We start from the raw sequence: 25,569 nt of genomic DNA on the forward strand, positions 1-25,569 counted from the left end.
CTCTCTCTCTCTCTCTCTCTCTCTCTCTCTCTCTCTCTCTCTCTCTCCTCTCTATCTCTCTCCTCTCTCTCTCAAAAATAAACATTAAAAAAAGAGAGAGAGAGTGCCTGGGAGAGGTAGTCTTTTATTCTGGGTCAACATGTATCACGTTAAAATTTACAGATTCCTTTTTGTAGAATGCTGAAGACAGATATTGTATAAATCGCAATCTCTACTGTATCATCTGTCAGGCTAGATTTTATGACATGGCAGCCAAAATTATTCCCAGGATGCCCAATACCCACACCCTACCAACTTACAAACCCTAGAGGGAAAACGCAGTATTTTCTGATATCTCTGGCAGATATTCCTGTCTGGATAGCCATCATTTGTAATAGATGAAGTTGGGGGATAAGAATGTTGAGGAAGACAGTTAAGGAAATACCTTCAATAAAGAGTTATAGTTCCTACAGACAGTAATAGTTCCAACAATGGGAATGTTCACGTTACAGCATGTATTTTGTTTTGACCAGACCCTAGGATTTGAGGGGAAGTCTGGAATGAAAACAACCTGGCAATGTTGGTTAGTTAGGATCAGATCATGGAAGCTTTGTATGCCATGGCAAGGAGTTTTTGCATAGAGTGTGAATTTATTGAGAAATTTTAAGTAGGGACTTGACAATTGAATTTGTTTTCTTGAGACTCTTCTGAATGAATTGACAGTGCAAGACTGTGGGGGCAAGAATGGTTAAGGGAATGCTGTTGTAGTCCAGTGAGATGATGTGGTCCTCAGTAGGGGTGGCAGTGGTGGGCTTGACTAGGAAGACACAGATATGAAAGGTTAAAGAGATTGAGCTGGACCTATAATTGTATGTTTGGGGATGCAGAGAGCCATCGGGTATATGAGAAAGGAAGGACTATAGACTATCTCCCAAGATTCTTGCTTGGATATTGTGTTAGTGTATAAACCAAACTTCTGTGCCAAAGAGGCCCTAAGATCAAAGATGGAAACCTGTTTCTGTCCATTGAGTCCAGAAGTGAGTGGTAATAGGGCTGGCAGGGTGGTTCTGCCCAGTAAGTTCTTCATGAGTCCAGGTTCCTTTATCATTTTTCCTCCAACTCCTAGTGAGTTGTCCTCATCTTCACAGGCAAAGCACACTCACTAGAATTATATCTATATTGTGGCCTGCAGGAAAGAAGAAAGAGGAAATGCAAACAATTCCTTCTTTAATGGACTTTTATATAATTTTGCCATTTTTCACTGGGGAGAACTTAGTCTTATCACCATATCCACCTGCAAGGTCGACTGGGAAATAGTCATTAAAGGGGTAGCTCTGTGCCCAGCTAAAACTCGGTGTCTATTACTAAATAGAAATAAACTAACATATTTTAAAATAGACATGTCCAGGCTTCCTGTATTCAAATACAGGCAATTCACAACAGCATTCAGGCTTTATTGTAATGGTGGTCATTTCAAATCTCCCTCCTTCCACAATAAGTTCACACCCACAAGTTAAATTCCACGTAATCCTAGATGATGATTTTTCACAAACAAATGTGCCCCTGAGATGCTTTACACACACATACACACACACACTCACACACACTCATCACATCCTTGTCATTCAGGTCTGCCTCATCCCAAGTATTCCTAGAAATGGCAGAAATTCAGCTTTCAGAGGTCAGGGTTCTCTCCCTGCATGCCTGAACTCGTTTCCAGTCCCCTCTTCTCTGGACACCTACTGCTTAGTCTTTTCACTCATCCCACACCCCAAGAGCTCTCCATATTACCAAAAGGAAAAAGAGAATGAAGAAGGGCAATTAGATGTTTCTGTCATGGTTGACTAAGTGGACAGTGCTGTCAGTGTATTTGAGACTCTAGGAGTCAGATCAGATTTGGAGACACTGGTAGATGCATGGGGTGTCCCATGTCACACCAACTTCTGATTTCAGCTGAAGCTATGGCAGGCACTCCCAGACCATGATAACAGGCCACTTTGCTTTTCTGGCTCAAGGTTTTCTCTTGAAAGATCGTTCTCTTTGGCAGTGCTCTTGCAACAGCACAGGAGTTCAAGGGGAAGTGCATGCCCCCAAAACAGTCCTTAAGCAAGGGATGATGGGAATTGGTAGATCTATGCTACAGCATCCCAGTTTCAAGAAAGGGACAGCTGTGCAGTGCCTTGTACATGGATCTTCAGAGGGCCCCCTGCTGGACTGAACCCCAGTCTCTCACCACAGTAATCAGTTCTGTAACACATCTTCCCTGTATTGCTTCAGGGTACAGCCAACCATGTCACATCACAGAAACTTGCTTTGGTCACTGGTGGTATTTTGCAAGAAGTTTCAGATTTGAAGATTTGCTTGGGGGCAGAAGCCAAGAAAGAATTAATTAGAATGAGTGAGATGAAGCTTTGCCACGTGCCAAATATAGGTATACCCAGCCACTAAAGGACACAGGCAAGTTCGAGCCTCACAGCCCTTCTTATAACACAACAACAATAAAAAAATTCATGCTCTTATAAAACCTGCGCTGACAAAAATGTTCTGCCTGAATCTAATTAAGCCATTAGAACAAACTTCCAGTTGACAGGAAAGACGTGCCAGAAGGATGAATTAAAATCCCTATAAAAAAGCAATCAGCAAAATCCAGAATGTGAGATATCCAGCAGGACAGCAACACAGTGTCAACAGTAATCTATCTTCCCTCACATGGTAAGATGTGAGGAAGTGGAAAAGCAAGCATGGGCTCTTCTTTGCAAGCTTGGATGGTACCTAGTGAAGGAGAAAATACCTCAGGTCATGGTTTTGGTTGCTTTGAGTCTTAAAAACTTTACTATGCGTGGGAAAAAATCCATTGAGAAAGTAATGAGCCTGAGCCCAGAAGCTCAGAAGAAGGGAGGAGATGGACCAAAGCACAAGGGCCAGGATCATACCGGAACAAGAGCCACAACCCTTCTTCTTCCAACGTTGGAGGAAGAAAGGGAGGCTTATAGAGAGGGACCTGGCCTGGCTGGCTCAGTCAGAAGAGCGTATGACTCTTGATCTCAGGGTGATGAGTTTGAGCCCCACGTTGGATATAAAGATTACTTCAAATAAATTAAAACTTTAAAAATTTCTTAACAAAAAAGAAATTTAAAAAGAAATAATCTCACAGAGATAGAGATGTATTTCTTAATTCTTTATTTGAATTAGGATGCAAGTTTTTCTGCTGAAAGAAAGGGAACAGCTTGGAGGAGAGGGCGCACCTATTCAAAGGTGAGTTTCATAAGAGCTGGGGAGATAGGGTCAACTTCATCTTTATATCCTTCATAACACCAATCAAAGTGCCTTGAACAGAGTTGAGAAAAACATTTAAGACTGGAGCTATTACTGTAAAATAGGATTGCACATATCTTAGATTTTAACAATATAATGTATATTACAAAAATTTCTATTTTAAAAATAATATTTAGGTAGCTTGAATTTCTTTATATAATTATATTGTTTTAGGGAGAGAGAATCTCAAGCAGGCTGCATACCCAGTGCAGAGCCTGATGTGGGGCTTGATCCCACGATTCTGGGATCATGACCTGAGACGAACTCAAGAGTGGGACCTTCAACTGACTGAGCTACCCAAGACACCCCTTTATATTGTTTTAATCACTAGGTGATTCTTGATTTTTTGTCAATTAGAATCATAGAATACTTTTCTTATTTAAACCTAAAGAACTTTAAATAATATAGCAAGGGTCACACTGCTAGTTATTAAGAACACTGGGATTAGAACTATGTTTCCTCTCTCTTAAATCAGGGCACTTTCTAGTGCACCCTCTTGCCTCCCAAGTATCGTTTATGATGAAATCTACACCATTTTTCAACATGTACACCACCATAAGCATAGGACTGGGAAAGTAAAATCTCAGCTGTTCTGCTTGAGATATATTCTGTCCTCCAATCTAGTTTTTATGCACCATAGAGCACTAAATCTGGAATCTCTGCACCCCATACTAAGAACTCTGAATAAAGAGATTTCCAGACTTAACACAAAGTCATCTCAGCATAATTGAGGAAGAAAATGAAAAATTAGTTTTAGTTCAAAATAAAACCCAAGAAAACCTCCAGTGATCAAATTATAAATTTTATGTATCAAAAGACATGGTATGATTTTTTAGTATTACATTTGATATTTATACTATTTAGTATTATATTTTGACCATTTCAGTTCAGATACAGTTCAGTAATCTGAAATCAGAGCACTGAGCTAATTTAATAAATGTCAAAGTTTTCTTATATTTAAATTCACAGCTATGATATTAAATATGTCAAGGTAATAATAAAGTGTACTTTCTCAAACACTACCTCGATTCTATGTGTTTACTGAAAACCTTTTTAATATATGTTTGAGGAGCAATAAAGCAGTCTAAATTTGAATCAGTTTGCACAGTATTGAGGTTCAGATTTAAAGATATGATTATGTCATTTTACTTCAAAATATAATCTAAATTTATCAAAAGTCTGTATATATTTCTCATCATGAAATTTTGAATCACAGCTGGAATCAATATGAAAATAACTATGATGTAATGTTTGAGGTCTCTGAAATGTCGAAGACTCTTAATATAGTCAGTTTCTGATTTTCTAGGAATTCAGGGCCTTCCTTTTTTCCATGCTGGCTGTCTACCAGCTGTGTTTGTGAATGTTCAAGAGAAGATAAAGGATGGAGAGCTGGAATCAGTCAACCGAATTGCTTGTCAGGAGACTCAGAAGATTTGGAGAAAGGTGAGGCACAACCAAGTATTTAAAATAAGATCTCTAAGCTCAAGATCCTGTTCATTTTTCTCTATGTGGTTACATCAAGTTTTCCCAGCACCATTTGTTAGAGATTCTCCTTCTCTCATTGGGTATTCTTGGCTCCCTTGCCAAATATTGATTGCCTTTATATGCAGGAGTTTTTTTCTTGGCTCTCTATTATGTTCCATTGATCCGTGTGTCTATATGTATGCCAGTGGCATACGGTTATAATTATTATAGTTTTGTAATACAGGCACACTTTGATTTACTGTGCTTTGTTTTATTGTACTTCACAGATATTGGGGGGGGTTGTTTTTTTGTTTTTGTTTTTGTTTTTTACAAATTGAAAGTTTGTGGCATTCCTGCACTGAGTCTATCTACTGGCATCGTTTTTCCAATAGCATCTGCTCACTTTGTGTTTCTGTGTCACATTTTGGTAATTCTTGCAATATTTCTGAATTTTCACTCTTATACTTGTTATGGTGGTCTATAATCTTTGGTGTTACTATAGTAACTGTTCTGGGGTACCACAAATCTCACGCATATAAGATGGAAAACTTAACTGATAAATGTTTTGTGTGTTCTGACTGCTCCACTGACCTGCTGTTTCCCTGTTTTCCTCTCCTTGGGTCTCCCTCTTCCCTGAGATACAACAATATTGAAATTAGGCCATTGAGTAACTCTGCAGTGGCCTCTAAGTGGTCAAAGGAAAGGGAGAGCTGCACTTCTCTCACTTTAAATCAAAAGCTAGAAATGATTATGCTCAGTGAGGAAGGTATGTCAAGAGCCAAAATAGGCCAAAAGCTAGGTCTCTTGCACCAAACAGCTAAGTTTTTAACACAAAGGAAAAGTTCCTAAAGGAAATTAAAAGTGCTACTCCGTTGAACACACGAATGATAAGAAAGTGAAACAGCCTTATTGCTGTTTTAGTGGTCCGGATAGAAGATCAAACCAGGCACAACATTCCCTTAAGCCAAAGCCTAATCTAGAGCAAAACCCTAACTCTCTTCAGTTCTAGGAAGGCTGAGAGAGGTGAGGAAGCTGCAGAAAAGAATGTGAAGCAAGCAGATATTGATTTATGAGGCTGAAGGAAAGAAGCTGTCTCAGGGCACCTGGGTGGCTCAGTTGGTTAAGCCTTTGACTCTTGATTCCTGCTCAGGTCATGATCTCACAAACCGTGAGCCCAAGCCCTGCGTTGGGCTCCATGCTCACAGCACAGTCTGCTTTGGATTCTCTCTGTCTTTGTCAAAATAAATAAAAATAAACATTAAAAAAAAAAAAAACCAGAAGCTGTCTCCATAACATAAAAGTGCCAGGTGAAGCAGTAAGTATTGGTATAGAAGCTGCAGCAAGTTATCCAGATATAACTAAAATAATTAATGAAGGTGGCTACACTAAACAACAGATTTTCAGTGTAGATGAAATAGCCTTCTATTGCAAGAAGGTGCCATCTAGGACTTTCATAACTGCTCTGCTTTTATAAACACACCTTTTCCCTCCTCACTTCCATAACCCTTGCCAACTCTAGACTGTAATCCATACCTATTTTTTTTATTAACAGAATGCTATGTAAATGGAACCATATGGTATGTAACCTTCTGAGACTTTTTTTTTCACCCAGCATAATTTTCCTGAGATGTATCCAAGTTTTCTGTTTATCAGTAATTCACTTTTTGATGTAGACATTCCAAATGTAGTAACAATCCCCACAAAATCTTCTCCTCCATAAAAGCAATGAAAACACTAACAAAAACTCTTAAAATAAATTTATTGGGACTATGGAAATTAACTAAAGGCCTGCTACATTCTGAGAAGTGTTTATTCAAGAAAAACAGATGAATCTTAATAAGAACAATAAGTCTGGTGGCATTCTAACACACCCTAATCCCATCCCTCTCTCCTCAGCTTTATGGGAGCCTTAAATTCAACAGTTTCACAACTATAGTACCTGTAAAAAATAGCAATTTAGCAGCCACCGGAGGAGACATAATGGATTTGGAGATCCCTAAAAGCCCTATCCCCAGAGATTTGCCTCTCTGATGGCTCACTTAAAAGCTCCATTACCAGGACTCATCTTTATTTGACCTATTTCAGAGTACACTCTGTGAAAAAAGCTTAACATACAGGGCTTTTGGGGGAAAAAAATCAGTGACACAACAAAACAAAAAAATAGGTAAATTGGACTTAATCAAAATTAAACTTTTGTTCTTCATATGATACCATCAATAAAATTAAAAGACAATGTAAACAGAGAAAATATTGTCAAATTATATATCGGATAAGAGATTTGTGTTTAGAATATATAAAGAACTCATACAATTCAATCATAAAAATATAAACAACCCAATTGAAAGTGAAGAATGGGTTTGTATGGACATTTCTCCAAGTGGCCAACAAGCACAAGAAAAAAATGTTCAACGTCAATAGTCATTAAAGGAAATACAAAATCAAAACCATATTGAGATACCCCTTCATACCCTCATGGATTGCTAGAATCAAAAACAAAATGAGGGGTGCCTGGCTGGCTTAGTCAGTGGATCATGTGACTCTTGATTACAGGGTTGTGGGTTCAAGCCCCTCACCGAGTGTGGAGACTACTTAAAAATAAAATCTTTTTTAAAAAATGAAATGAAATAAACAAGAACATCAAGAAACTGGAAAATAAAAAGTTCTGGGAAGGATATGGAAAAAATTACATCCCCATAACCTGCTGCTAGGAACCTAAATGGTGCAGTTGCCTTGGAAAACCATTTGCAGTTCCTCAAAAAGTTAAACAGAGTTACCATATGACCCAAAACTATCACTTTTAGGCATATACCCAAGAGAATTGAAAACATATATCTAGAAAAAACTGGTACACAAATGTTCATAGAAGCATTATTCATAACTGACAAAGAGTAGAAAAAACTAAATGCCCATCAAGTAATAAATGGATGGAAAAATGCCAATATCAATGCAATGGAATATTATTTGGCCATAAGTAGGACTAGAGTTCTGATACATGTTATGGCTGGATGAACCTTGAAAACATTTTGTTAAGCAAAAGAAGCCAGACACAGAGGACACATATTGTATGATTCCATTTAAATGAAATATCCAGAACAGCCAAAAACACGAAGACAGAAAGTACATTGGTAGTTAACTGGACTGCGGGGCTAAGCATATGGAGTGTCAGGAGGAAACAGACATTCACTGCTAATAGGCATGGAGTTTGGGGAGGGCACTGAAAATATTTTGAAATTCATGGTGATTGTTACACAACATCTAACTAGATTAGATATCTAGTTTTTACATCATGACTATACTAAAATTGAGTGAATTGTAAACTGTAAAATGATGAACTTGGTGGAGACTTCCAAGGAAGATGGTAGAGTGGAGGATCCTAGACTCACCTCGTCCCGTGAATACACCTAGATAACACCCACATCAGTGTAAATAACCCAGAAAATGCCCCAAAACCTGGCAGAACAGTCTCTCCACAGTTAAATATAGACAAGAGACCACACTAAAGAGAGTAGGAAGGATAGAGATGTGACCAGAAGCCACAGTCCCTGGGAGGGAGGGATGCCACTGGGCAAAAAGAAGAGAGAGGAGCAGACCTCCATTAGGTACCCCAGGCATGGGGAACCCACACTAGAAAGACAAATCCCCATAACTTTAACACCTAGAACTTTAAATATCAATCTCAAAGCATGTGCTAGAGGGACAGGGATCTTTGGGTGACCTCTCCATAAACATCTGACCGGTGGGCAAGTGCCATTTCCCTCCCCAAAGCTCCAACCTAGATGTACAGACACCTGTGGTAACCAGCACAGTGCCAACACTCTCCACCTAACTTGGTAACAGTGTGCCCTGCTACCACCCATGTTCTGAAGATACATGCCCTCCATCCCAGCCTTGGCAAGAGTTTTCCCAGGTACAAGGCCTCTCCCTCAAAGGACCAGCACCAACCTTGCTAACTGCATGTCTAGACCCTGTGTTCTTCTACAGACTTCTTTCCTCCAACATGCCCTTGGCAAGAGTCAATCCAAAGCAGTGCCACAGGCTTGGCACTGTGCAAACAGGAACACCACTCCAAAGTGACTCCTGCCCTAAGGAAAAGGAAAGATAACCACACATATCAGTCTAACTAATGCCCCACCAGTGGGCTGGGGCAGACATCTGGTCTAACTGCAGGCCACACCCACCAACAAAAGCTTCTCAGAAGACAATACAGGGGGACACCCTGTAGCTCAGAGCTACCGCAGCTCTGGCAAATGTTTTATCTGACTCAACACAAGGCCAAGGCAGCCCCAGACTGGCCCACTAGCAACACAGAGATGAAATCTTATCACAAAAGGCAAAGAAAACCATTGCAGATGACTGGACTGAAGGCAAATGTTGTTCACCCACAACAGTAGGATGTATGCAATACACATTAGATAAACCCATGAAGAATCAGGTTCTGGTGAGCAGGAGACATTGCACTGCAGGGCACTACAGGATCTCTTCTTCCTAAGGCCACTACTTGTAAGAGGGGGAGATGTAGCTGACTTTCCTAACACATAGATACAGAGAATTTGACAAAATGAGGAGACAGAAAAATGTGTCCCAAATAAAAGAACAGGAGAAACTCACAAGAGAGCTAATTGAAACAGAGATAAGTAATATGACTAATAGAGAATTTTTTTTCTTGATAGAGTATTTATTTTTTTTAATATGAAATTTATTGTCAAATTGGTTTCCATACAACACCCAGTGATCATCCCAACAGGTGCCCTCCTCAATGCCCATCAACCACTTTCCTCTCCCTCCCACCCCCCATCAACCCTCAGTTTATTCTCAGTTTTTAAGTGTCTCTTATGGTTTGGCTCCCTCCCTCTCTAACTTTTTTTTTTCCCTTCCCCCTCCCCCATGGTCTTCTGTTAAGTTTCTCAGGATCCACATAAGAGTGAAAACATACCTGTCTTTCTCTGTATTTAAAGTAATGGTCATAAAGATGCTCAATGGACTGGAGAAGAGAGTGGAGGACATCAGTGAGACCATCAATAAAGAGATGGTGCAGAACCGGTTTGGGATTCTGTCTCTCCTCTCCTCCCCTCCCCAGCTTGTGTGTGTGTTCTCCCTCTCTTTCAAAATAAATAAACTTAAGAAAAAAAATTTTTAAGAGATAGAAAACGTAAAAAAGAACCAGAGATGAAGAACTCAATAACTGAAATTTCAAATACACTATGGAAAGCAATCAAGCTGAAGAAGAGAGAGAAAAAAGAATAATAAAAAATGAAAATATATTGAAGGAACTCAGAGAAACCATCAAGCATAATAAGATTACCATTATGGGGGCACCTGGGTGACTCGGTCAGTTAAGCTTCCAACTTCAGCTCAGGTCATGATCTCACAGTCCACAAGTTCGAGCCCTGCATCAGGCTCTATGCTGACAGCTCAGAGTCTAGAGCCTGCTTTGGATTCTGTGTCTCCCTCTCTTTCTGCCACTCCCTCATTCACATTCTCTCTCTCTCTCTCTCTCTCAAAAATAAACATTAAAAACATTTTTTAATAAATAAGATTAACATTTATAGGGATCCCAGAAGAAGAGAGAGAAAAAGGTGTGAAAATGTATTTGAAAAAATAATAGTGGAAAACTTAACTGAATCTGGAGAAGGAAACAGACTTCTGGATCCAGAAGGCACACAACCCAACAAAATCAACCCAAGGAGGTCCACACCAAGACACATAGTAATTAAAATGGCAAAAAATAGGATAAAGAGAATTTTTAAACTACCAAGACAAAAAGAATACATTTACATACAAAAGAAACCCCATAAGGCTAACAGCTGATTTAGGAGCAGAAACACTGCATGCTAGAAAAGAGTGGCATGATTCAAAGTGCTGAAAGAAAAGAACCTACAACCAAGAATACTCTATCTAGCAAGGCTAACATTGAGAATAGAAGGAGAAATGAAAAGTTTCCCAGACAAACAAAAGTTAAAGGAATTCATGACCACTAAACCAGACCTATAAAAATTGTTAAAGGGGGGGGGGGGGGGGCTGGGGGGCGCAGTCGGTTAAGCGTCCGACTTCAGCCAGGTCACAATCTCGCGGTCCGTGAGTTCGAGCCCCGCGTCAGGCTCTGGGCCGATGGCTTGGAGCCTGGAGCCTGTTTCCGATTCTGTGTCTCCCTCTCTCTCTGCCCCTCCCCCGTTCATGCTCTGTCTCTCTCTGTCCCAAAAATAAATAAACGTTGAAAAAAAAATTTTTTTTTAAAGAATTGTTAAAGGGGGTAAGGGCAACTGGGTGGCTCAGTCAGTTAAGTGTCCAACTTTGGCTCAGGTCATGAACTCGCTTTTGTGAGTTTGAGCCCTGTGTGAGGCTCTGTGCTGACAGCTCAGAACCTGGAGCCTGCTTCGGATTCTGTGTCTCCCTCTCTCTCTGCTCCTCCCGTCCTCACACTCTGTCTCTTTCCCTCTCAAAAATAAATAAAGATTTTTTTTTTTAATGTAAAGAATTGTTAAAGGGGACTCTTTGAGTGGACAGGAAAAACCATAAACAGGAGTAAGAAGTAGGTAAGACGTAAGAAGGAGTAAGAAGTAGGAAGCACAAAGCAGTAAAAATAAGTATATCGATAAAAATCAAAGGATCCAGAAAATAAAAGGATGTAAACTATGACACCATATACCTAAAATATAGGGGAAAGGGATAAATAAATTATAGTTTTATAATGGGTTCAAACTAAGCTACTATCAACTTAATGTAGACTGATATGTGCATAAAGTATTATATAATAAACATAATGGCAACTACAAGTTAAAAACCTATAATAAATTTGAAAAATATAAAGAGAATGGAATCCAAGTATATGACTAAAGAAAGTCAGCAAACCATGATAGAAAAGAGAGAAAGAAGAAAGGAACAAAGAACTACAAAAACAAAACATGTAACAAAATGCCAATTAATACATACCTGTAAGTAATTATTTCAAATGTAAATGGTTTAAATGCTCTAATCAAAAGACATAGGGTGATAAAAAAAAAAAAAAGACATAGGGAAATGGAATAGATGAAAAAGGAAGACTCATATGCTGCCTACAAGAGACTCATTTCAGAGCTAAGGACACATGCAGGTTGAAAGTGACAGGAAGGAAAAGCATTTATCATGCAAATGGAGTGAAAAGAAAGCTGGGACAGCAATGTTTATATCAACAAAATAGACATTAAGACAAAAGCTGTAACAAGAAACAAAGAAGGATACTATATAATCATAAAGAGAACAAAAAGAAGATATAATAATTATAAAGATTTATGCATTGAACATGGGAACACCCACATACTTACAGCTGCTAATAACAAACATTAAGGAAGTAATCAATAGTAATACCATAATAGTAGGGGACTTTAACACCCGAATTACATCAATGGATACTTCAGACAGAAAATAAAAAAGGAAACAGTGACCTTGAATGACACATTAAACCAGATGGATCTAAAAGATATATTCAGAACACTCCATCCTAAAATAGCAGAATACACATCCTTTTCAAGTGTACATGGAACATTCTCTAGAATAGATTGCATAGTAGGCCACAACACAAGTCTCAACAAATGAAAAAGATCGAAGTCATACCATGCATCTTTTCCAACCACAACACTATGAAATTAGAATCAACCACAAAAAAAAAAAAAAAAATCTGGAAGGAACACAAATACATAGAGGTTAAATAACATGCTACTAGATGATGAATGAGTCAACAAAGAAATCATAGAGAAAATAAAAAAATACATGGAAACAAATGAAAACACAATAGTCCAAAATCTTGGGATATAGGAAAAGCTGTCCTAAGGTATAAGTTTATAGAAAAACAGGCCTACCTCAAGAAGCATCTAAATAAACAACTTAAGCTTACACCTGAAGGAGCTAAACAAAAGAATAAACAAAACCAGTAGAAGAAAGAAAATAATGAAGATTAGAACAGAAATAAATGAAATAGAAATTAAAAAATAATAATAAAACAGATCAATGAAACCAGAAGCTAGTTCATTGAAAAGATCAACAAAATTGATAAATACTTAGACTCATTAAAAACAGAGAGGACTAAAAGAAAATCAGAAATGAAAGAGGAGAAATAACAACCGACACTACAGAAATATAAAGGATAATAAGAGATAATTATGATAAATTTTATGCCAACAAATTGGACAACCTAGAAGAAATGGATAAGTTCCTAGAAACATATAACCTTCTAAAACTGTATCAGGAAAAACTAGAAAATTTGAACAGACTGATTACCAGCAGTTAATTACCCTGATAACAAAACCAGATAAAAACACTGAGAGAGAGAGAGTGAGAGAGACAGAGAACTACAGGCCAATATCTCTGATGAAGATAGATATAAAAACCTTCATCAAACTATTAGCAAACTGAGGGGTACCTGGGTGGCTCAGTCGGTTAAGCATCTGACTTTGGCTCAGGTCATGATCTCACAGTTCCTGTGTTCCAGCCCCATGTAAAGCTCTGTGCTGACAGCTGGGAGCCTGGAGCCCACTTTAGATTCTGTGTCTCCCTCTCTCTCTGCCCCTGCATTCGTGCTCTGTCTCTTTCTCTCTCTCTCTCTCATAAATAAATAAATAAATAAATAAATAAATAAATTTTTGAGAGAGAGAGAGAGAGAGAGCATGAGAGGGGGAGGGGCAGAGAGAGAGGGAGACACAATTCAAAGCGGGCTCCAGCTCCAAGTTGTCAGCACAGAGCCTGACATGGGGCTCAAACACACGAACTGTGAGATCATGACCTGAGCCAAAGTCAGATGTTTAACCGACTGAGCCACCCAGGTGCTCCCAACAGTACATTAAAAAAATCATTCATCACGATCATGTAGGGTTTATTTCTGAAATGCAAGGGTGGTTCAGTATTCACGAATCCATCAACGTGATATATCACATCAACAAAAGAAAGGATAGAAACTATATGATCATTTCAGGAGATGTAGAATAGCATTTGACAAAGTACAACATCCATTCATGATAAAAACCTTCAACAAAGTAGGTTTGTAGGCAACATACTTCAACATAATGAAGACTATATATGCAAAACCCATAGTGAATATCATACTCAATGGTGAAAATCTGGAAGCTTTCCCCTATGATTAGAAACACAACAAAGATGCCCACCCTCACAACGTTTATTCAACATTGTACTGGAAATCCTAGCCACAGCAAGCAGACAACAAAATGAAATAAAATACATCCAAATTGGTAAGGAAGAAGTAAAACTGTCACTATTTGCGGATGGCATGATACTATATAGAGAAAACCCTAAAGACTCCACCAAAACACTACTAGAACTGATAAAATGAATTCAGTGAGGTCTCAGGTTACAAAATCAATATACAGAAATCCATTGCATTTGTATACAGTAATAATGAAGTAGCAGAAAGAGAAATCAAGAAAATAATTCCATTTATAATTGCACCAAAAATAATAAAATACGTAAGAATAAACTTAACCAAGGTGGTGAAAAACCTGTGTTCTGAAAACAAACACTGATGAAGGAAATTGAAGATGACACAAACAAATGGAAAGATAGTCCATGTTCATGGATTAGGAGAAAAAATATTGTTAAAATGTCCATACTACAAAAATCAATCTACATATTTAATGCAATCGCTATCAAAATACCAAAATTTGTCACAAAATTAGAACAAATAATCTGAAATTTTGTATGGAACCAGAAAAGACCCTGAATAGCCAAGGCAATCTAGAAAAAGAAGATCAAAACTGGAAGTATCAAAATCCCATATTTCAAGTTATACTGCAAATCTGTAGTAATCAAAGTAATATGGTACTGGCACAAAAATACATAAATCAATGGGACAGAATAGAGAGCCCAGAAATAAACCCACGCTTTTATGGTCAATTCATCTTTCACTAAGGAGACAAGAATATGCAATGGGAAAAAGTCTCTTCAATAAATCGTGTGGGAAAACAGGATAGCTACATGCAAAAGAATGAAATTGGACTATTTTCTTATATCATACACAAAAATAAACTCAAAATAGACTAAAGACCTAAATGTGAGACCTGAAACCATGAAAATCCTAGAAGAGAGCTCAGGTAGTAATTTCTCTGACTTGAACATAGCAATATTTTTCTAGATATTCTTCCTGAGGTAAAGGAAACAAAAGCAAAAGCAAACTATTGGGGCTACATCAAAATAAAAAGCTTCACAGTGAAGGAAACAACCAACAAAATTAAAAGACAACCTACTGAATAGGAGAAGATATTTGCAAATGACATATCTGATATATGGTTAGTATCCAAAAATAAAAAGAACTTATACCATTCAACATCAAAGAAAAATCCAATTAATGGGGAGGAGTTAGTTAAGATGGCAGAGTGGTAAGAGGACCCTATGCTTGTCTCATTCTGGAATACAGCTAGATATATATCAAATCATTCTGAACACACAAGAAATCAGAGGACTAAGAGAACAAACTACATGACTAGAGGGAGAAAATAGGCCACATCATGGGAGGTAGGAGATGTGGAGATGTTATTTGGGGGAGAAAAGAATCTTAAGTGCTGTGGAGGGAAGGGAGCCCTAATCATGCAAAAAGGGGGAGAGAGCGCACAGCACGCAAGAAATTGCATAAGAAAAACATTTCCCCAAAACAATTGACTGGGAAACCCAAGAAGGGCTGATTATCACAAGTTTTTACAAGCAGCAGAGCTCAAAGACTGAAGTTTCAGAAGTCCATGCCATAATGGGGGTGGAGCCTGGCAAGCCTAGCAATGCTCCTGTGAAGGAGCACATAGGCCTGGGAGTGGACATTGTGGTCTGAAGATCCTATGGGACACACTGGGAGAGACAGTATCCTTTCTTGGAGTGCATTTGGGACAGGTGGCCCTGCCTCTCAGGGGACAAAAGAGCCAGTGGGCACTATTGCACAGCTCCATTCATTAGCACGAGCAGAGACACTTGCTGAGGACAGCTAACCGGGAAGCCAACTTTTTGCTGCACTTTATCATAAACTCCAAGCCCCTGTATGTTCATGAGACTGCCCTTCTGGGACAAACTGGCACCAGCCATAGTGTGGCAAGACCCTCCCCCAGAGGATCAGAGCAGGTCCCACGCCACACCAGGTCCCTTAAATTTGGAGTTTTGAAATCCTGCTGGTGTACCTGAGATAAAACAGGAGCACTGCGCCTCCAGGTGGGCAGACAGCTCAGACACAGGATGAACACAGGGATCTTGAGAGATGCCTGTGACACATGAGGTGAGATTGTCCACTCTTCTCTGAGGGCTTCCTGAACAGCAGCGGGCACAAATTCCCCTCTCCAGGGATGAGAGAGAGGGGGCTGATGCATTCCCTCCCTCCCCCCGCCGAAGCAACACAGAAGGACTTCTGTGAGCAGCACAGTGCCCAGAGTGGATGTTTGAGTTGCTTACACCAAGCCCCACCCCTCTGTACTCTGCAGATGCTTTTTTACTAGGGCAAGTGTGCCTGAGAGCCAGAGCATCAGCCAGCCCCTCCCCTACCCCCCAAGACCAGCACAAATCCCCCTTAGGCACCAAGTCTACTGACCATGGAGTGCTGCAAAGCTTCAGCTCTGGGGGAAATAGGATCTAGCCTCTTTTAACAAGCAGACCAAAGCACACCTGGTTAAAACTCGCCACACAATGGACAAAGTCCAAACACTCCCCACTACAGGCAAGGAGAAACTCTGCAGAGGATTCAAATAAGTAAAAGAGCAGCCAAAACACACCAGCAGAGTGCACACAGCATACACCAGAAACACTTCCTCGATTGCCACGCCCTGGACAGTATATGACCTCTACTTAATATAGCCATTACTCTCAGGAGCACAAAACATAACAGGCTTTCCTAACACAGAAGACAGAGAACTAGACAAAATGCCAATATGGAGGAATTCATCCCAAAAGACAGAATAAGAAAAGGTCATGGACAGGGATCTAATCAAAACAGACATAAGTAATATGACTGAACCAAATTTTAAAAAATCAGAAGGATACTGGCTGGGCTTGAGAAAAGCATAGAAGACACCAGGGAGTCCCTTGCTGCAGAGACAAAAGACCTAAAAACTAGTCAGGCCAAAATTAAAAATGCTATAACTGAGATGCAAAACTGACTGGTTGTAAGATCACAAATATGGAAGAAGCAGAGGAATATAAAATTATGATATATGATATGAAGTGATATAGAATATAAAATTATGGAAAATAATGCATCAGAAAAGGACAGAAAAATATCGAATCATAAATTTTGACTTAGGAAAAATCAATGACTCCATAAAGGATAAAGGCATTAGTATCATAGGAGTCCCAGAAGAAGAGATTCTTCTTATATAATTATAGCTGAAAACTTCCCTAATCTGGGGAAGGAAACAAATATCCAAATCCAGTAGGCACAGAGAACTCCCATCAAAATCAAAAGCCAGCCAACACCAAGACATATCCTAGTGAAAATTGCAAAATAGAGAGAAAAGGGGGAAATCTTGAAATCAGCAAGGCAGGAAAAAATCCCTATGCAAGGAGAGACAAGGTTAGCAGGAGATCTATCCACAGAAACTTGGCAGTCCAGAAGGGAGTGGCATGATATATTAAATGTGCTTAATAGGAAAAATATGCCACCAAGAACACTTTATCCAGCAAGCCTGTCATTTGGAATAGAAGGAGAGATAAATAGCTTCAGAGACAAACAAAAACTAAAGGAGTTCGTGACCACTTTTTTAAAATTTTTTTAATGTTTTATATTAAGGAGTTCATGGCCATTAAACCAGCTCTGCAAGAAATATTAAAAGGGAATCTTTGAGTGGGAAGGAAAGATCAAAAACAAAAAGACTAGAAAGGAACAGAGGAAATCTCCAGAAACAACTTTATAGGAAATACAATGGCACTAAATTAATATCTACCAATAATCACTCTGAATGTAAATGGACAAAATGCTCCAATCAAAAGATATAGAATATCAGAATGGATAAAAAAAAAAAAAACAAGACCCATCGATAGGCTGCCTATAAGAGACTCATTTTAGACCTAAAGACACCTGCAAATTGAAAGTGAGGGGATGGAGAACCATCTATCATGCTTAATGGATGTCAAAAGAAAGCCAGAGTAGCTATAGTTATATCAGACAAACTAGATTTTAAACCAAAGGCTGTAACGAGATGAAGAAGTGCACTATATCATGAGTAAGGGCTCTATCCCATAAAAAGATCTAACAATTGTAAATATTTATGCTCCCAAATTGGAGTTCCAAATATATAAGTCAATTAATAACATACATGAAGAAACTCATTGAGGCATGCATAGGTGGCTCTCTTGGTTAAGCATCTGACTCTTTATTTTGGCTCAGGTCATGATCTTATGGTTCATGAGATTGAGCCCAGCATTGGGCAGAGCTTGCTTGGAATTCTCTCTTTCTCCCCCTCTCTCTCTGCCCCTCCCCTGCTCACATGTTCTCTCTCTCCTCTCTCAAAATAAATATAAACATTAAAAAAAAGAAACTCACTGATAATAATACAGTAATAGTAGGGGACTTTAACACTCCATTAGAGCAAAGGACAGATCATCTAAGCAGAAAATCAACAAGGAAACAATGGCTTTGAATGACACACTGACCAGATGGATTTAACAGATATATTCAGAACATTTCATCCTAAAGCAACAGAATACACATTCTTTTCGAGTGCACATGGAACATTTTCCAGAATAGATCACATACTGCATCACAAATCAGGCCTCAACAAATACAGACTGAGATCATACCATGCATATTTTCTGACCACAACACTATGAAACTTGAAGTCAACAACAAGAAAAAATGTGGAAAGACCACAAATACATGGAGGCTAAAGAACATCCTACTAAAGAATGAATTGGCTAACCAGGAAATAAAAAAGAAATTTAAAAAAAATACATGGAAGCAAATGAAAATGAAAACATGACAATCCAAAACCTTTGGGATGCAGCAAATGCGGTCATGAGAAGGAATTATAAAGCAATACAGGCCTACCTCAAGAAGCAAGAAAAGTCCCAAGTGCACAACTTAACCTTCCACCTAAAGGAGCCAGAAAAGGAATAGCAAATAAAGCCTAAAGCCAGCAGAAGAATAATAATAGGGAAATAATAAAGATTAGAACTGAAATAAAGATTAGAACAGAAATAAATAGAAACATAGAAACAAAAAAAATCTAATTAATAAGTGGGCAGAATACATGAATAGACATGTCTCCAAAGAAGACATACAGATGGCTGACACATGACACATCACTCATCATCAGGGAAATTCAAATCAAAACCAAAATGAGATATCACCTCTCATCTGTCAGAATGGCTAAAATCAAAAACACAAGAAATAACAAGTGCTGGTGAGGACATGGAGAAAAAAGAATGCTCATGCACTGTTGGTGAGCATGCCAACTTGTGCAGCCACTCTGGAAAACAGTATGGAGGTTCCTCAAAAAATTAAAAATAGAAATACCAGGGTGCCTGGGTGGCTCAATAGATTAAGTGTCTGGCTCTTGATGCCAGCCCAGGTTATGATCTCATGGTTTGTGAGATCTGTTTGCTGTTCTGACAGCGTGGAACCTGCTTGGGATTCTCTCTCCCCCCTCTATCTGCCCCTCCTCTGTGCTTTCTCTCTCTCTTTCTCTAAACAAATAACTTAAAAAAATAGAAATACTGTATGATCTAGTAATTCCACTACTATTTATCCAAAGAATATGAAAACACTATTTGAAAGATACATGCATCCTTATGTTTATTGTAGCATTATTTACAATAGCCAACTTATAGAAGCAACTCAAGTGTCCATCAATAGGTGAATGGATAAACAAGAGGTAATATTATACACAATGGATTATTATTCAGCCATTAAAAAGAATGAAATCTTGCCATTTGCAACAACATGAAAGGTTCTAGAAGGTATAGTGCTAAGTGAAATAAGTCAACCAGAGAAAGACGAATACCACATGACTTCACTCATATGTAGAATTTAAGAAACAAAACAAATTAACAAAGGAAAAAAGAGACAATCCAAAAAACAGACTCTTAACTATAGAGGACAGATGGTTATAAGAAGGGAGGTAGATGGGGGTGGAGGAAATAGGTAAAAGGGATTAAGAGTCACACATATGATGAGCACTGAGTAATGTAAAGAATTGTTGAATCACTATATTATACACCTGAAACTAATATAACACTGTATGTTAATCATACAATATTAAAATTTAATAAATAAGTAAATAAATAAGATTAACTTTATGGTATGTGAATTTATATCTCAATAAAGCTTTTATTTTTCTTAAAAATACTTAATTTCCTTTTCATTGCTGAAGAGTACATAGAATGTATGTACCACAGTTTGTTTACCCATTCACCAACTGAAAGACATTTAGGTTTGTTGCCAATTTTTGACTATTATTAGTAAAGGATTGATTGATATGAAAAAATACCCAGTTTTGAAATACACAAACAATTCTTATTCTCATGTTGAATCCACCCAATTTGAGCCAAAATAATAATAATGCTTTAGTTAGCAGTTTTGTTTCTTTTTTTTTTTTTAATGTTTATTTTTGAGAGAGAGAGAGAGATATAGTGTGAGCACGGGAGGGGCAGATAGAGAGGGAGACACAGGATCCAAAGCAGATTCCAGGCTCCTAGCTACTAGCACAGAGCCCCATGCGGGGCTCGAACCCACGAACCTTGAGATCATGACCTGAATGGAGGTCAGAGGCTTAACCGACTGAGCCACTCAGGCTCCCCTAGCAGTTTTGTTTCTTTTCTTTTTTAGTTGTTGTTGTTGTTTAGTGTTTATTTATTTTGAGAAAGAGAGAACAGGGGAGGGGCAGAGAGAGAGGGAGACAGAGAATCTGAAGCAGGTTCCATGCTGTCAGCACAAAGCCCAATGCAGGGCTCAAACCCACAGACCGTGAGATCATGACCTGAGCTAAATTTGGACACTGAGTCACCCACGTGCCCCGGCAGTTTTGTTTCTTAAATATTTTTTATTAATAAACTGTAAGACCCATTCTCTATTTCTTCACTTTACTAAAGCTTATACTTAAAGTCACTACTTATAATATATCCATATTCTGTACTGGAACATAGAGAGAACAGGAGTTCTCTGCTTTGTCGAGTGTCAGGGTCTGTTGTTTTATTTCCTATAAAGCTCTTCTCACGTGTTGGAAATATTACTGTATTGATGCGTGTACTCTTTATTTTCTATCTCCTCCACTAGAATGTGCCCTCCATCAAAAAAGAGGCCATGTTTATTTTTTCACCTGTTCCTAGCATTGCATCATACATAGAATTGGTGCTCACTATTGAAGAAATAAATGAATGTGTTTGGTGGTTGTTTGCATTTATATGACAAACACCTACGTTTATAGATCTCATACTTCAGTGAGTTATCTATCTTTGAGAGAAAGCTATTTATTATTGCACCATTTTTTTTCTGGTTGTTATAGCAACCCACTGTCCTCCAGAGCTACAAGTTAATTCTGATGTATTTATTTTCCCAGAAGAACAAACAGCATTTTCAGTTATGAAATAATGATGCTGTTATAAATCACATTTGTCATACTATAAAGGGGGCATTGGAGGTTTTCTCTTTATCTTTTATGAAGATGGCAGAAGACTAGAAACTAAAAAAAATCTGTTCAATCCAATATATGCTAGGAAAAAAACCAGCCAAACAAAGCAGTATGACCCTCATCTCTACCCCTACCCCTTTTTATATTTCCTCCAAGTTCTCCACGTTTCCACAAGCATCTGTGTATTTGGTTGTGTTTTTTTATACAAACTGTTAAAGCTTCAACAAAATTTATCTTCAACATCCTACTCTCATTAAATGAAATAATGTATGTAGTATATAATACAACGTTTAGCATGAAGTATATTATCAATAAATATTAGTGCTTAATAATATTATAGACAAAATGTTTAGCATACCATAAGAGGTATCAGTCACACCAAGAACCAAAAATATCACAACTTGAATAAGACAATCAACTAAAGTCAACATACATGAATCATAAGTTCAAATTAAGTTACTTTAGTAACTTATTATAACGTCTCCTGAAGTGACTGGAAAAAAATTTAAAAATCTCAGCAAAGAGATCAAACTTATAAAAAAAGGACCAAGTGGAAATTATAAAATTAAAAGATACAGTAATGGAAATAAAACAACTGTTCTACTGGATGGACCCAAAAGTATAGTGGTGATAACAGAAGATAGAATCAGTTTCGTTCAGGAAAGATCAGTAGAATTCATTCAATTCGAAAAACAGACAGTAAAGTTAACTAGAGGAAAAAATGAACAGAGCCTCAGGGACCTGTGGGACAATAACAAAATAGCCAACATTTGTATTATTAAAGTCCCAATGAAGATGGGTGGGGGAGGAATATATATATATATATATATATATATATATATATATAAAAGAAAATATATATATATTTAGTTCAAGACTCTTCCTGCCCACCCCCCTTCATGGGACGTTAATTATATATATATATATATATATATATATATATATATTTGAGGAAATAATATACATTTACATATGTATGTACATTTACATACATTTACATTTATATGTATATATATATTATATATGTATATTTGAGGAAATAATTGCTGAAAATTTCCCATATTTGTACACAACTTACATATTCAAGAAGCTGGGCAAACCCCAAATGGGATAAACCTAAAGAAATCCATTCCATGACACATCATAATTAAAATTCTTGAGGGGCGCCTGGGTGGCTCAGTCGGTTAAGCGTCCGACTTCGGCTCAGGTCATGATCTCACGGTCCGTGGGTTCAAGCCCCATGTTGGGCTCTGTGCTGACAGTTCAGAGCCTGGAGCCTGTTTCAGATTCTGTGTCTCCCTCTCTCTCTGACCCTCCCCTGTTCATGCTCTGTCTCTCTCTGTCTCAAAAATAAATAAACGTTAAAAAAAATTTAAAAAAAATTCTTGAAACTAATGACAGAGAAAAACTCTTTAAAGAAGCCAGAAAGAAATCATCCTCTAGAAAGAAAGGGGAAATAAAGACATTCTCAGATGAAGGAAAAATAAAAGAATTTGTTGCTAGCAGATCTATTCTTAAAGACTGGAAAAGAAATTATAAAAGAAAGTATCTTGTATTAGGAAGGAAGAAGGAACAGAGAAACCAGAAATATGAATACACACAAAAGTATGTTATTAATCATACAATGGCATATTTTATAAATCATAACATTTGTAAATCATATTTGATGATTGAAAAAAATTATAACACCACCTGATATTCAAGATAATGATGATTAAAAGTAGATTTCCACACTTCACTTAAAAATGGTAAAACGTTGATTATAGTAGGCTGTGATAAGTCACATGTGTATATTTTAATACCAAAGCAACCACTAAAAAACATACAGGGGCTCCTGGGTGGCTCAGTCAGTAAGCATCTGACTCTTAATTTCAGCTCAGGTCATGAACTCACGATTGGTGAGATCCAGCCTTGCGTCAGACAGGCTCTGTGCTGACACTTGGGATTCTCTCTCTCCCTCTCTCTTTCTGCCCCTTCCCTGCTCATGTGAAAGAAGAAAGAAAGAAAGAAAGAAAGGAAGAAAGAAATAAGAAAGAAAGAAAGAAAGAAAGAAAGAAAGAAAGAAAAGAAAGAAAAGAAGGAAGGAAGGAAGGAAGGAAGGAAGGAAGGAAGGAAGGAAAGAGAAAGAAACATTATAAAAACATACACATATATGCATTCAAAAATACTACAAATAAATACAAATGAATCCCCCAAAATGTTCAGGTAATTCACAGGATGACAAGAAAAGAGAAAAAGAGGAAAACCCACAAGAACCAGAGAAAACAGAAAATAAATAATAAAATGGGAGGCTTAAATGCTAGCATATCAATAATCACCTTAAATGCAAATGGTCTAAATATACCAATCAAAAGAGAAAGACAAGCAGAATAGATAAAAAACATGACCTCATCATATACTGTTTATAAGAAACTCATTTCAAATTCAAGGACACAGCCAGAGTAAAATAAAAGTTTGTAAAAACATAGACTACACAAATACCAATTTTTAAAAAGCGTAAGTGACTATATTAATATCTGAAATAGTAGATGGTAGAGCAAAGAAAATTTCTAAAGTAGAATGGAGATGATAAAAGGAAATAATACATAAGAAGAAAATCAACAGACTAGGAAAACATTAATGATCTTTAATGTGTATGAACCAAACAACTGAGTTTGAAATACCTGAAACCAAAACTAATAAAACTGAATGGAAAAATAGGCAACACTTCATTTATTATTAGGGAATTCAAGATGATCTCTCAACAACAATTACTAGATTGAAAACAAACAAGGATAGAGAAGATTTGAACAACACAACTAGTTGAGGAGTGACCTATCACTCCACCCAATAATAACAATACACATTTCTTTTTGTTTGCCCATGGAACAATTACCAAGATCTATCATGTCTTATACCATAAAACAAACCTTGGTGCACCTGGGTGGCTCAGTCAGTTAAGCATCCAACTCTTGATTTCAGCTCAGGTCATAATCTCAGGGTCATTAGATCAGATCAAGCTCCCAGTTGGGCTTTGGGCTGGGCATGGAGCCTGCTTAAGATTCAGTCTCTCCCTCTTCCTTTGCCCCTCCCCCATGCTCAGGAACTCACGTGCACACTTTCTCTCTCTCATGAACTCATGCACACCCGCGCTCTCTCTCTCGGAAGAAAGAAAGAAAGAAAGGAAGGAAGGAAGGAAGGAAGGAAGGAAGGAAGGAAGGAAGAAAGAAAAACTTTCACAAATGTATAATAAGTCAAATCACACAGTGCATATTTTCTGGACCTTTGGAATCAAACTAAAAATCAATATCTAGAATGACAGTAAGATGATCTCTAACCACACAGAAATTAAACAACACAACTTAAAATTACCATTCATCAGAGGAAATCTCAAAGAATGTTTAAAAATTTTTTTAATGTTTATTTATTTTTTTAGAGAGAGAGAGAGACAGAGTGAGAGCAGGAGAGGGGCAGAGAGAGACACACACACAGAATCTGAAGCAGGCTCCAGGTTCTGAGCTGTCATTACAGAGCCCACCATGGGGCTCAAACTCACAAACTGCAAGATCATGACCTGAGCGGAAGTTGGACGCCTAACCACCTGAGCCACCCAGATGCCCCAGCTCAAAGAATATTTTAAAATAGAATTGCCTGAAAATAAAAATACGGCATACCAAAATTTGTTGGATGCAGATAAAACATTGTTGAGAATGAGATTTGTAGCATTAAATGCTTACATTAGACATGACAAAAGAACTCAAGTCACGGATCTAAATGTTTACTTAAGGCGGAATTCCTGGCTGGCTCAGCCAGTGGAGCTTGCATCTCTTGATCTTGGGGTCATAAGTTCGAGCCCCATGTTGGGTGTAAAGATTACTTAAATAAATAAATTTAAAATAAATAAGTTTTTGCTTAAGATACCAGCAAAAGAAGAGGAAAATAAATCCAAATAAGTAAAAGGAAGGAACTCATATAGATCAAAGCAGTAATTAATTACATTGAAAATAAGAGAGCAATAGAGAAAATCAATGAAGTAAGAGAATGGTTTGTTTTAAAATCAGTAGAATTGATAAAATTTAGTAAGACTGACAAAAATTAAAAGAGAGAAAATACATATTACCAATATAAGGAATGAAACATGGATGTCACTACATATGCAGCACTTAGATAATAAGGGAATACTATAGAAAACATTACATTTGTAAATATGACAACTTAGAAGTAATGGACCCCTTTTCAAAGACCACAGACT

At 37.7% G+C, this 25,569-nt stretch overlaps 1 long non-coding RNA gene across 1 annotated transcript in view; it reads left to right on the forward strand.

Annotated features, from left to right (window-relative positions):
- The first annotated feature begins 4,576 nt into the window (after nucleotides 1-4,576).
- Nucleotides 4,577-25,569, forward strand: part of LOC121013024 (uncharacterized) — a 55,959-nt gene continuing 34,966 nt past the window's right edge. The window contains exon 1 of the long non-coding RNA XR_005782465.1: nucleotides 4,577-4,737. This is a non-coding gene — a long non-coding RNA (uncharacterized LOC121013024). The remainder of the gene's footprint in view (nucleotides 4,738-25,569) is intronic.

This window comes from Herpailurus yagouaroundi, unplaced genomic scaffold (assembly GCF_014898765.1).
Source record: "Herpailurus yagouaroundi ecotype Mexico unplaced genomic scaffold, PumYag 197, whole genome shotgun sequence".
Lineage (NCBI taxonomy): Eukaryota > Metazoa > Chordata > Mammalia > Carnivora > Felidae > Herpailurus > Herpailurus yagouaroundi.